We start from the raw sequence: 12,052 nt of genomic DNA on the forward strand, positions 1-12,052 counted from the left end.
TAACTATTTTTATTCTGTACTATATTGTCATTTTATGATATTTTGTGGGTTCCCTGTTGTTGTTTTCCACCTCGGCTATTCTTTTCAGGCAGGGTAGAATTCAAGTTCAGCAGATAACTATGAGTAAGTCCCATTTGTTGAATTGGTGCCTTTGTCTACCTCTCCTTAAGCTACAACATGCATGAAAAATCACTGCTACTTTAGCTCAGGAGTCAAGAGCGCCATTCAAGGATAACAGCATCATGTGGTCACACACATCCCACTGCGTTTGGTTTTTTCTCCATGTCCAAGGACTCACTGATCTCATTAAATAAAACTCCCAGCTCACATCTCCTATTCATCATTCTGTTGTAGCAGCCTTGTAAACAATGGGTTTGATTGCCTTTTCTATCTGCGCAATTTTATTATCAGTCAGTCGAAACTTGGTGTGTACACACTGTGGATTGTGAAGGGGTGAAATGTTATTGACATTTAACACCTAAAATCTAATGTCAATTTGCTTTCTATTTGTGCCAAGTGTAGGCGTTGGCATTCATTTTGCCCAAATCATTTATCAGCCTACAGCCTCTAGCAGAGATTAACACCTGGGAAAGGATAACTGTATTAATGCACAAATATTATCAATTCAGTTTTGTGGTCAAAGGCTTGATAGATGCAACCACAAAGTGATAAAGATGTAGCATGTTCTCAGGTGAACAGTGTCAACAGCTAAAAAACCAAGAAGCGGTGAAGGATGGAACATTTTACATGTTCAGTGAGATGGAACGGCTTTCCATTGAGTTGCATAATAGGCTATTTCTGTTCAACAGCTTTGGAAAAAGATTAGCACAAACAAACCAATATATGTAGACACTACTGAGGTCTTTTGTATAAATTAATTAGATCCTAACCTTTCATATTACTTGTGTTCCTATTTTTACACGCGTTATTTTTAAACTTTACAGACTTATTTGCATGACCACTTTGTCGTTTACATTCTGTTGGCGGTGAGCTTTTTTTAGCTTAATTTCCCAGTAAAATATTAAGGCCTAATCCAGCCACCAAAAAGTCAACAGATCTTAGTAGTGCTGTACTTTGGGAAGGAACAGTACTTCAGTTCAGAAGTGGGAGACTTGTTGGACTCCATCACCAATCAGCCCCAGCCCTCGTGGCCAATGGTCAGAGATACCACAACATCTGGAGGGCCACAGGGTCCCCACACTAACTATACAACGGCAGTGCTAATTTGAATGATGACACGCAGGTGACAGAATTAATTCTGATATTACTGAAACTGCATGTTTAAATGCTGCGTGTTAAAACAGTGAGCAAAAGCTTACCCATGAAAAGCTAGCAAAAAAGGAAGAGGGTATTTTTTATTTGCAGGAGCAAATCCTTCTTCCTCATTCTAAAGTGGTGCAGGCCCAAGAAGTTTGCATCACAGTGGTACCTCAGGTTACAGATGCTTCAGGCTACAGACACATCAGGTTACAGACTCCGCTAACCCAGAAATAGTACCTTGGGTTAAGAACTTTGCTTCAGGATGAGAACAGAAATCTTGCTCCGGCAGCAGGGCAGCAGTAGGAGGTCCCATTAGTTAAAGTGGTACCTCAGGTTAAGAAGAGTTTCAGGTTGGATAAAAGATTGGATAAAATTGTATATTTGTGTTGTAAATCAATAAAAAATATTTTTTTAAAAAAAGAAGAGTTTCAGGTTAAGAACGGACCTCCAGAACGAATTAAGTTCTTAACCAGAGGTACCACTGTGCATTATTATTTTTCTTAACTAATACATTGGCCTTTCGAATCAAAGCCCACGACAGGGAGAGCTCATAGCAGATTTTGTTTCTGAAACAACTGCACCTTTGTTTCATTGAATTTTAAAATAATGCATACATGCTTTACCAAGAAACTTCTGGGAACTTCTGCACTCAGATAGGTGAAGCAGCATTCTCTAACCAAATAATGCAACATATTAGGCAAGGCTATGTCCTCAGATGCCCTCCAAAAAACCACATTGGCATAAGAATGTATAAAGTAACATTCACTCCTCTGGAGCTATAATGCAGGCTCCATTTAGTTCTATCAACAAATAAGCAGGATATTTAGCTACTCCCGATCTATACCCTGACAGATTTTAGGAGTAGGCGCTATCCTTTCAGCACCATAATAGCAAGCAAGCCACGATAAACACAACATCGACACATACATTATTATGTGCAGAACTCTTTAGAGACTGGAAAAGAGAGGCCTTCACAGTTGGAGAATGAAAGCTTATCACATGCTGAGAAGCTGATGAGCAACAGTGAATCTAAAAGCATTGTTTCATCCTCAGCAATCCTTTTAGCCTAAATAGCTTAAAGGGAAAAAGGGGGGGGGGACTCAAGAAACCCCAAGCAAATTAAAATGTTTTCACCTGATACCCGAAAAGAAGAAATATGGACAGTGTCCTTACTGGGGAGGAATTCCAAAAATGATCGAACCTTGAAAGACTGAATAATAATAATAATAATAATAATAATAATAATAATAATAATTTATTGTTTATACCCCGCCCATCTGGGTGGCTTCCAACAGAATATTAAAAACACAGAATATTAAAAACACAATCAAACATCAGTCATTAAAAACTTCCCTAAACAGGGCTGCCTTCAGATGTCTTCTAAAAGTCAGATAGTTGTTTATTTCCTTGACATCTTATAGGAGGTCATTCCACAGGGCAGGTGCCACTACCAAGAAGGCCCTCTGCCTGGTTCCCTGTAACCTCAGTTCTCATAGTGAGGGAGCAGCCATAAGGCCCTTGGAGCTAGACCTCAGTGTCCGGGTTGAACGATGGGGGTGGAGACACTCCTTCAGGGAGAGGGCCATAGGTGATCATAATACAATAAAAGGCCCATATAGCATCCTTTTTATCAGAATGGCCAATCAGATGGCTGTGTGAAACCATAGCTCACGGGCAGAGAATCTGCCCTGCATACAGGAGATCCTAGGAGAGACTCCTTGTGTGGAATCCTGCTAGTCACTGTAGTCAATACTGAGATAGATAGACCAAAGGCCTAAATTCCTATGAACCACAACTGAAAAGGTCCCCTCTCTGCCTTACTCCAGATGGAGGGGCTGGTAGGGAGTAGGGACACCAAGCAGGGCCTCTGAGGTTGATCTCAGTAACTGAGCAGATTCACGTGGGAAGAAGCAGATGTTAAGGTATCCTGCTTCCAACCTGCTTAGGTTAAAAAAGTCCAGTGTTCTTAATTTTGTCCAGAAATGGACTGGCAGATGAGGTAGCTGTTCCAAAACTAGAGTGACATGCGCCAAACACTTGGGCCCAGTTAATTATTGTGCTGATATATTCTAACATTTCCAAACAGTCTTCAAAGACAGTCCTATATACAACACGCACTGAAATAATCTAAACCAGAAGCTCCCAGGGCACAGATAACAGTGGCCTGGCAATTTATGTCTTTGAAGGATTTCAATTGGCACACCAGTCGCAACTGGTGAAAAATACTTCAAGCTATCAAAGCCACTAGGTATCTTGAAGCTAAGATATCTTTCTTTTCAGTAGCAGCACCTCCATATTAATATGGTCATTCTAATCTTCAGATCTAGTCTTCAGATCTAATCCACATTGTATAAATGTTATTCATTAACATGAATGAGGAGCCACTTTTCCATCAGTATATACTCAGCTTCAGTATATACAGTATATACTCAGCTTCAGTATAGACCAGATGGGTGGATAGTGATTTCTTACTTATTGAAGTTAAACGCCAGAGATAAGAAGAAATGAGAATAGCTAGGAAGGAGTTTTCCAATGAAAAGCATGGCCTAACTAAAAATATTAATATGAGCATCACCCGGCTCAAAATATAAATTATGTTCATATGAATGAGCTTTATTAAACTGATGTGATTGTTATGGTAAGGTAAACATATGCAATCAAGGAGACTAAATTGCACAAAGCAGGTTGGTCTAATCTGTGTTTAATCTTCCCGTTTTCCATTGCCTTGTTTCAAGCTCTGACTGAAATGTGTTTGACAAGCTTCACTGACAGATGTTGCAGGGGATCTGTTTTAACAATCGGTTGCCCTATTTGCAGTATCTGGTATCAAGAGGAAATTTTCCACTAAGTTAACTAGCCATGTTCACTTATTTGCATTGCTCTGCAATTGTATGTGTGTGATGTATATCTGCTTTCTATTTGTGGAACCATAAGTTGATCTGCGGTGGGAAAGAGGCTGCTAAGAAGATGACCGTGCTTTTCAACAGAGGCTTTGCTGATTGGGTATTTTGTCCAAACTTTAGGGAACTTAATGAAATATCAACAAGCCTGTGGCTGAGGGCCAAAGCAGGTGTGGCATTCGTATTTTCACCACAGCCCTATGAGGTTGATTAAACCTAGAGATAATGACTGGCTGAAGATCACTCAATGAACTTCACGACAATGTAAGGATTTGAACCTCAGCCCCTACAGTCCTAGCCTGATACTATCCACAACACTACAGCGCAGGTGGCACTGTGGTCTAAACCACTGAGCCTAGGGCTTGCCGTTCAGAAGGTCGGCGGTTCGAATCCCCGCGACGGGGTGAGCTCCCGTTGCTCGGTCCCAGCTCCTGCCAACCTAGCAGTTCGCAAGCACATCAAAGTGCAAGTAAATAAATAGGTACTGCTTCAGTGGGAAGGTAAACTGCGTTTCCATGTGCTGCTCTGGTTCACCAGAAGCGGCTTAGTCATGCTGGCCACATGACCCGGAAGCTGTACGCCAGCTCCCTCGGCCAATAAAGCGAGATGAGCACCACAACCCCAGAGTCGTTCGTGACTGCAATTGGCTGTGGTTCTCCAGAAGTGGCCACTCAGTAGCCCATATTGACTTCACTGATAACAGATGGAGGTGGCCCCAGCTTTAGGGGGTGTAGTCATACCTGCCCAGTGTTGCTGTGGGTGGGGGTGTACACCAAAACCACAACCACTACTTCTTTATTGTGTTGGAGGGCATGGAGAAGGCATGGAAACCTCATCAAGAGGAGGATATCGAAACACATTTTCAATAACCACACCCACTCTTGTGGGCTGAAGATCTAGAATATATCTGGATTAAAAGCAGCTTATTGAGGATGACTGCAAAGAATTCTGCATTGTGTATGTCAAATAAACTACTGCTTTGTGCTCTAAGTGGGTAAGTGGGTACACTGTCAGCGTTTGTTTATTTTAACGAGCGCGAACGCTTTCAGCAGAAGCTTCTTTTGCTGCAAAATATTCCGATCAGCTCTGCCACAGCAACAGGAGCGAAACTGGCACAGCTATGATAATGGCATTTTTGCCCGAGGGAAAGAGCAGCAGCAAGGAATAGAGCCCTCCTCTATCAGACTAAATGAGAAAGACAAGACAGTATGTGATTTCTATGATAATGAGTAAATCCCTTTAAAATCCCTTTGACTGTCCACAGCACAGCCAGCTGTTGTATCTCAATCTCTCGACCCTTTAACAAGGCTGATTTGGATCATGCATTGTGGGTGCCTCTATAAATTATAAAGTATAAAAAAGCAATCATAAAATCCTGCCAACCTTAACAATATTTTTTCCACCAGTTAAAGCGATGACCCCAACAAATGTTGCAGCTGCGTAATCTCCATTTATTTTAAGGAACTTCAGTGCATGGATAGCTCAGTTGGTTGCAGTATGGTGTTAATAATGCCAAGGTCATCGGTTCGATGCCTGTATGGGACAGTTACATGGCAGGGGGTGGACTAGATGGTCCTCAGGGTCCCTTCCAACTTTACAATTCTATGATTTCATGTCAAGTCCTGCGGGAGCCCCATTTCCAGAACGTAAGCTGTGATTCAGGATTTCAAAGCCCTGAAGACCAAGTCTATTGACAAGAATTGCAACAATTTAGAACCATTTTTCAGTTGACTTTAATTTTAATTTGCATAGCGAATAAACACCATCAACGCATGACATCTACTGAACTATCATTATTGCACAATTACTTTGAAAGAAAGCAAGTAAGTACAATAGACTAATAGATAACACGCCAAATATTTCATTTCGTTTTTCTCCCTGCACCCCCTCTCTTTTTTCTTTTGCTGGAATGGTTGCATAAGAATTATCTTTTACTGGCAGCCAGTAATTTCACTAGAAGTTAGAATTCTCTGTTACTATCAAGTGTCAGATGATTCTGTTCATAAATTATTCTGTTCTTTTCCCCCTCCCTCAAAAAATGACATTTTTGATCAAGAATGATTATTTCCTCTAGGGGAAAGATTGCTTGTGACTACATCAAGATGACTATTTTAAGTTGAGCATCTTGTCAGGAAAGCTTCATTTGAAGAGGGCAAGAAAGAGTTTAAAACTTGAAAAATAATATCAAGTTGGTTTCGTTTTCTCATGTTCACCAGAACACATGGTGGGGAATTGTTCTTCACCAGAGAATGAAGACATGTGGCAGACTCCCACATCCAAGCCCAGAGAAGAGAATTCACCCCCTAAAAGAGGCTTCTATATACAAATGGCATCCCAGATCAGGTCTGGTCAACTGGTTATCTCTTACCCACATGCCAGATCCAGCCTACTTACCACAGCGTGATAAAAACATGGCAACAAGCTATTGAAAATAAAATGCCAGAGCGGGACTGCATTGTTTCCAAAGCTGAGAAAGCTTTGGCACCTCAGCCTTACAAGCACCATTTTCCAAACTCAGCATTCATGTCGGTGCTATTAAATGTGAGAAAGGACGTTTGGTGTTTGACCTTATACAGCCTTCCTAGAGATCATTTCGCAAGCCATCTGTTCCATGAGGCAGCAACTGTTCATCAAATCACGAGCATTCAAATTGCTAAATATACCCCCAGGCAGACAGGCAAGTGTGAAATCCCACTCTTTTGGCATGGGCTGTTCCGCCTACGGCTCATCTATTAAGAAGTGCTCCAGAGGCTACTTTTTATTGACAATCTCTGGTTTTTATAGACTTTGGGTTAACAGCTGGTCAAAGCACTTTCGCCTAGATACCTCTTGGAAGTGACATTGCTATGGATCTCAACAGCCCTAGAGACACTTCCTCAAAAGTAAGACCCACCAAATTCAATGGGTTCCACCTAACTGGGTTCAGAAATGTGGTCTATGGTGCATATTGATGAAAAGGATGGGGCAGTTGAAACTGCTTTTAAACATTTCGCATCCAAAGTGTGAACTTTCACCCAGCGGAGATCACAAATGTGACCCAATCTCTGCTCAGATCACTTGGGAGCTGAAACCAGTCTAGTCTATGCAGACTCCTGAGATGCGAGAATGGACTGGAGTACAGATGGAGAAAGTTGTTTTTATTGCTTTCCCACTATTAGGCTTGCTGCAAGATGGGAGAGGAAGAGGCCAACCAATCAGGGAGAAATCTCCTATCCCAGTTTGTTCTTTTGCTGCACTAGTTTCTTATTTTTTTTCCTTTAAAAAAATGAAGAATGTTAAAATGTGATTCCCGCCCCCCCCCCAACCACTACCTGAACTGATCCAGCCAATTTTATCACCTCAGCACTCTTATTTCGCCACTCAATTAGCACCTCATTCTGCCGAATGTGAATCCCAGATCACGGATAGGGAAAAGAGGAAAGGTCAACAGCAGAAAAAATGTTAAGTTGGCCCAAACCCATTTTCTGGAAGTAAGCACCACTGAAACCAGTGCAATCTGCTTCTGCAGAGATTTCTATAAGCTTGCCCTGTCTGCAGTGGAAAATGTGAATGAAGTGAGACTGTGGTGGCTCAGGAAAGAGATTGCCCGTGAAGAAACAAAAAGGACTTAGAAGGTCAAGCCTACCTAAAAGTCTGTAGCTTCAAAGCAGGGCTGCTCTAAGACATTTTGCAGCTTGAAGCACTGCAGAGAATGGTGTCCTCCCCACGGCCAGGACAGAGTCACACTGTATAGTAGCTCTAAGCATGCACAGAATTGGCTTTAAAGGAATATTTTCTTTCAGAAAAGTAGGTAGAAGAGAAATGATTTTCACTGCTGCCCTGTATCTTTTCATAGAAAGTGGAGTGCTAACAGGCATAAAAGAGTAGAATAGGAACCCATCTAAGGCACTAATGAATGATAGGAGTATGATACCATCTTTAACTTAAGTCACATTTAATTTATCCAACAACTCACCTAGGATACAGATTGATGGTTGAGCTATATTAATTGACTTTTAAGAGTTCTAAAGAGCTGGAGAAAAGCTCGCTGTTAACAGTTACTTTAATTTTGAAGGAAAAATTACTTTCAAAATTACCCCTGTGGGTTTTATTTGTGAATTCATAGCAGATTTATCCAAATCCATCCTTGGCATAAAGCTTCAGCCGTCATTGTCACAGCAGGCAAGTTCTTATCAGTAGAACTCATCTTCTGTGTTGCTCACGCTCACAACAGAAAGAATGCATGAGGAGAAAGGCGTTTTTTGCCCCACTTTGCCCAAAATCATGCTGATTACCATGTTAGCTTGGAGTTGTGCTTGACCTCCTTAGCTGCCAAGTGATGACCTACAAAGAACTTTTCTTATTTTCCCACACCAACAGTAATTACCCAGGAGGGAACAAATGGGAGTGAAGATCCTGAAACCTAATGGGCTTTTCAAACTTAACAACAACTGTTGAAGACATTGCTTTAAATGGGCAGATAGATTTTTGTTCAGTCCCCCCCCCCTTCTGACCTACAGAGCTATTCAAGTTTGAAATGCATGTTTAAGAAGAGAGGTGCTGAGGCTCAGGCCTGTCCAAAAACCCTTTCCTCTGTCACCCAGAAGCCCCAACCACCACACCACCACCAGCAGGGATGGTCCACCCATGAGGAAAGGTGAGGAGACCACCTCAGGCAGCAGGATCCACAGAGGCATCAGATTCCAGTGTAGAGCTTTACTCCCCTCCCCCTTGTTCCTGAGGTAGATCTTCACTCACCCCTTCTTCCCTGGTGGAGAGAGGATGCCATTTTGTGGTTTGCCTCAGGTGCCAAAATATATTAAGCTGGCCCTGTGCCTGAGGCAAGATGTCCCACTAATGGCTCCCAACACAGATCCAGGTTGGAAGGAGACCAGGAGCAATGCATCTGCTTTGTAGGAACTCCCCTTTTTCACTGAGAGCATATGTAAAAATTGGATGTTCCAGGAGGCGTTGTTACTGCTCTCCCTAGCTTTGGTTTTGGTTGTGTCTTTGGCTGACCCAAAGCCAAGTTGGAAGCCGCCGACGCTGAGGCCAGATTGTGATCTCCTGCTCCCTGTGGCCACCCAAGATGGGTCACCTCAGGTCACTTCATTGGTACACCAGAAATGCTAAGGCAGCAAGCTGGCCTAGGGGCTGCAGGGCAGGCCACATGGCACACCTTTCTAGTCATTGTCCATGCCTCAGAATTTGCCGCCTGAGGAAGCTGCATCACTTTGCCTCATGGTAGGACTGGCCTTGCTCAGGTGACAAAAGATCTCTGGCCAGCCATTCATAGAAGGCAGGAGAAGGCAGGCAAAACTAGAATTAGGCCTCATCTGCACTATAGATTTAAAGTAGTATCATGCCACTTTAAAGAGTCATTGCTCCTCCCTGTTAAGTATCCCTGGAACTATAGCTTGTTAATGGTGCTAAATGTCATGAGGAGGCCCTTATTCCTCTCACAGAGTTACAGTTCTCAGACTTCTCTGGGAAGAGGAATGGAGAAATAAGAATTGTAACTCTGAGGAATAGGGGTCTCCACTAACTCTCCACAAATATTTCTTGAGGAGAGTTTCTGCTCTGAGGATTGCCTGTGTGAGTTTGTTAACTGTCCTGTCCACCCCTCGAAAGAAAGAAAAGAAAGAAAGAAAGAAAGAAAGAAAGAAAGAAAGAAAGAAAGAAACATTAGGCGCCCATTGCAATGGAACATTTTTCCCCATGGAAAAATACCTACAGAGGAACACATATGGAAAATGTTATCATTGCCATTAGGATCTCACTCACATGAAGCCCTTGTTTTAACATCACATCACATTCTCTATGATTGCTTTCATTGCATTAGATTAGATTTCCTGCTTGCTCCTGATTATGAACCTTTCAAAAACCCATGTGGATTTCATATTCAAGCAGATCTCAACTGATTTACTCCAAGAGTATCTGTGCATAGAGGAAACACATTCCTTCAGAATCAATCCTACGTATTTAAGAGGCATGTTTCCTCAGTATGCGTCTGTTTCCCACCATAAAATGTCCACGATTACAACAACTTCCTTGTGAGAGCAAAGTCTATTTGCAGGTGAGAGAGCTCAACTTCAGAGCTTTCAACCAACTTGGTCCAAGAGACAAATCACCACAGATGCCAGGTAAATCAAATCAACAACACCCTCCAAAACCTTTTCATGTCAGTCAAGGTGCTCGCCCTTTTCTCTGCTCTAAAACATTGCCTTCTTTTCCCTGGGAGAATATTGGCACAGTTTTGATGTTCTGCTGTTTCTTTGTAGAGAATGCCACTCAGGAAAACACTGGTATCGGCGTCAAATTTATAGATGTAACAGGAACCGGGATATCAAATATGAAGCTACTTACCATTGTCCCTTTGCTAGCTCCACGCCTGCAATCACGAAACTGTAAAAGAAAACAAGGGTTGCGTTAAGGATCAGACATCTCCAAAGCCACAGCCTCCAAAGTCCCCAGTTAAACATTTACCCCAATTTGCAGCTGTAATCTAGCTCCAGGAATCTGCTTAGGTCGCTCCTGGCATCTTGAGAATCAGGTAACAGGCCGCCATGCCCACCCCATTAAAAAAAAGTGTGCTGAAATATTCACAAAAGTCACTGGAGCACATTCAGGCTAGGATTTCAACAACTGTGGAAAAGAGAAAGATTTCCTGGGTCAAGAAAAACAAAAATCCAACCACCATTCATAATACAAATACCTGGTTTGGTGTTACCTATTGAAAAGTCACTAAAAGGAAAAGTCATCGCAAAAGAGCTCTCTTTTTGATCCTCTTTCTTTCCTCTGTTTGCCCTAAGTTGGAGTGGAAATTTCCAGAGCAGGCAAAAGGAAGGGGTTAAGCTACTATTAAGGAGGCGGGTGGTGCATTAAATGGAACAGTTAATCAGTGCCAGGGCGGCTCCAGAAGGGGGAACACAATAACCTTCAGACACTCCATACATACTTCCAGTGCTTTTTTTCTGGGGGGGTTGCAGGGGTACGCATACCGCTAAACATTTTGTGAACCTTTGTACTTTTGTCCATTAATTGTATTTATTTCCCCCAATTTGAACTATAAAATGGTATTTCCTTGAGTCAAAATAAGAGTACCCCTAAACATTAAAAAAAAAAGCACTGCATACCTGCTAAAAAAATTTTTTTTCCAACATGCTAAGAGCATTTTAAGCACGTTTTGTGTTTATGGCTCATTAATGGTGAACCACAGCTATGGTGGGAAGTGATATATAAATCTTCAAAATACAGTCAAACCTTGGTTGTCGAACGTACTGTAAGCCCATTCAGCTTCCAAAGTGTTTGACAAATGAGGGACGGCTTCCAATTGGCTCCAGGAGCTTCCTGCAGGAGCTGCGTCGGATGTTCAACTTCCGAAAAATGTTTAAAAACCGGAACACTTACTTCCAGGTTTTCAGCGTTCAGGAGCCAAAATGGTCCAAAATGGAGGCATTTGGGAACCGAGGTTTGACTGTAAATAAAAAAATAACATAATTAGAAACTCATAAAAGTATTTACAATATTTATTTCCACCAAACAGGTTTTAAAGCATATGCTTATAGAGATTTTTTTTATCCAGACAGACATTCCCAGACAGCTGATCCCAGCCATGCCTATTGATGGATTTATGGAACAGCAGAATAATATTTTACATTGCTTTTGCAAATAAAGGTAAATGTAAAGGACCCCTGACAGTTAAATCCAGTTGCGAACTACTCTGGGGTTGTGGCGCTCATCTTGCTTTACTGGCTGAGGGAGCCGACGTTTGTCCGCAGACAGTTTTTCCGGGTCATGTGGCCAGCATGACTAAGCCGCTTCTGGCGAACCAGAGCAGCACACAGAAATGCTGTTTACCTTCCCGCCAGAGCAGTACCTATTTATCTACTTGCACTTTTGGTGTGCTTTTG

General features: G+C 42.1%; 1 protein-coding gene across 1 annotated transcript in view; it reads right to left on the reverse strand.

Moving 5' to 3' along the window:
- The window catches only part of KCNJ16 (potassium inwardly rectifying channel subfamily J member 16), a 44,241-nt gene extending 33,655 nt beyond the window's left edge, over positions 1-10,586 (reverse strand). The window contains exon 1 of the mRNA XM_083427794.1: positions 10,506-10,586. The gene's annotated coding sequence lies outside the window, so the exon portion shown is untranslated. The remainder of the gene's footprint in view (positions 1-10,505) is intronic.
- Positions 10,587-12,052: the final 1,466 nt, after the last annotated feature.

The sequence above is a fragment of the Podarcis tiliguerta genome (genome assembly GCF_965153285.1).
Source record: "Podarcis tiliguerta genome assembly, chromosome: 2".
In the NCBI taxonomy this organism is placed as follows: Eukaryota; Metazoa; Chordata; class Lepidosauria; order Squamata; family Lacertidae; genus Podarcis; species Podarcis tiliguerta.